The following is a 2,500-nucleotide window of genomic DNA, read 5'->3' as shown; positions in this document are numbered from 1 at the left end:
CTTTTCCCGCAATCGTACATTGCAGTCCACCCCTATATCTTCCACTTCATGAAGAGTTATCTCCCAAAAGCCAAAGTCCCGCTGTCCCAATACATGCTCTGGACGGCGGGCCGCGAGACGTGACGCCCGGTGGCAAAGAGTGCGCCGCTGAGGATATAGAGGGTCCGTCCCCCCGCACAGTGGTGACGGTGTGCGGGTAGTGTTTCCGACACCGCTTCCTGCGGTGGCAACGCTGGGGCAGAGTCGATACTCGCCCACTGGTGGAAGGTAAGCATTCTGCTTTACATCAGTACATAACTAATATTTCAGTCGTCTGACGTCCCTGCTTAGTAAATGATGCAGGACCACATACATAGATGATACATACTGTAAACTGGGGAGGACAGTGTGAACCGCACTCGACCCAGTCACCCTATCTCACAGTCCACTCTGTGTGTAACAAAGCGAAAGCACCAAAGCACTATCGTTCAACAACATCCATTTTATCCTCGCTGCCACAGGACACTATCCAAAGAACGACAAGAGGAACGTCACGTCCACTAATAAGACAGAATGTCTCACACCACCCGCAAACAACGCAGCTCAAATCAGCCAGCAACACCCACAGTGGTCCACCCAGTATCAACACAGGACGCAACGCCACGCCACAACACAAAAGGTACAAGTAATAAAATACCCTTTGGCCACACTCCTTATAAAGGCATCGAACCAACCCACCACCTGACACCAGCCAAACGTACATCCTGATTTGACACATCTCTGGCAACCTAACCCACGTTGGCCCTTAACCTAACCCACGTTGGCCCTTAACCTAACCCACGTTGGCCCTTAACCTAACCCACGTTGGCCCTTAACCTAACCCACGTTGGCCCTTAACCTAACCCACGTTGGCCCTTAACCTAACCCACGTTGGCCCTTAACCTAACCCACGTTGGCCCTTAACCTAACCCACGTTGGCCCTTAACCTAACCCACGTTGGCCCTTAACCTAACCCACGTTGGCCCTTAACCTAACCCACGTTGGCCCTTAACCTAACCCACGTTGGCCCTTAACCTAACCCACGTTGGCCCTTAACCTAACCCACGTTGGCCCTTAACCTAACCCACGTTGGCCCTTAACCTAACCCACGTTGGCCCTTAACCTAACCCACGTTGGCCCTTAACCTAACCCACGTTGGCCCCTTAACCTAACCCACGTTGGCCCTTAACCTAACCCACGTTGGCCCCTTAACCTAACCCACGTTGGCACCTTAACCTAAGTTACGCTGCACCTTAACCCAAGTTACGCTGCACCTTAACCCAAGTTACGCTGCACCTTAACCCAAGTTACGCTGCACCTTAACCCAAGTTACGCTGCACCTTAACCCAAGTTACGCTGCACCTTAACCCAAGTTACGCTGCACCTTAACCCAAGTTACGCTGCACCTTAACCCAAGTTACGCTGCACCTTAACCCAAGTTACGCTGCACCTTAACCCAAGTTACGCTGCACCTTAACCCAAGTTACGCTGCACCTTAACCCAAGTTACGCTGCACCTTAACCCAAGTTACGCTGCACCTTAACCCAAGTTACGCTGCACCTTAACCCAAGTTACGCTGCACCTTAACCCAAGTTACGCTGCACCTTAACCCAAGTTACGCTGCACCTTAACCCAAGTTACGCTGCACCTTAACCTAACTTACGCTGCACCTTAACCTAACTTACGCTGCACCTTAACCTAACTTACGCTGCACCTTAACCTAACTTACGCTGCACCTTAACCTAACTTACGCTGCACCTTAACCTAACTTACGCTGCACCTTAACCTAACTTACGCTGCACCTTAACCTAACTTACGCTGCACCTTAACCTAACTTACGCTGCACCTTAACCTAACTTACACTGCACCTTAACTGTCACATGTAACGTCACAGGAATGTAGCTTTGCCTAACAGCAACCCTCTGAACATAGTTCACTGCTTGGATCCTCTGGTGTCATGTGTATTTCTTGATGCCATGGTGCGTACCCTCACATAAAGGTCTTTCGAGTGTTGCGTACTTTCTACACAGTCCCGCTAACCACTGGAAGGGTGTACCGCTACAGAACGAATATCGCCCTCCCCTCCTGCCCTTCCAAGCTGGTCGGTCAGGCGTTTGTTTGTGAAATGAGCCTTGCAGCTGTTCAGTTGCATTCGGTTGTCGATGCAGTCAGTGTACGTTGTGGTACGGCCTGTGTGGACTGTCCGCTGATGTACGCGTAACCCACACTGATCATCCGTCGTTACGTACTGAGTGACATAATGTGGCACATGCTTGACCGTACACCGGCTGCGCCCTACAATGGCGAATCATAAGGGCCATATGTTGTGCACGATGCTACTTGTCTCGTCTCCCCATTACAGCGAGATTGCACTGTTGTACGCCGTACAGACATGTGGTAGGTAGGTACGGACGAAAGTATTGCATGTTGGCCCCCCCCCCCCCCCCCTCCTCCCTCTGCCGGGAATCAGCGTGAGCCGTCT

Source organism: Schistocerca gregaria, unplaced genomic scaffold (genome assembly GCF_023897955.1).
Source record: "Schistocerca gregaria isolate iqSchGreg1 unplaced genomic scaffold, iqSchGreg1.2 ptg001212l, whole genome shotgun sequence".
Lineage (NCBI taxonomy): Eukaryota > Metazoa > Arthropoda > Insecta > Orthoptera > Acrididae > Schistocerca > Schistocerca gregaria.
This window is presented reverse-complemented; position numbering follows the sequence as displayed.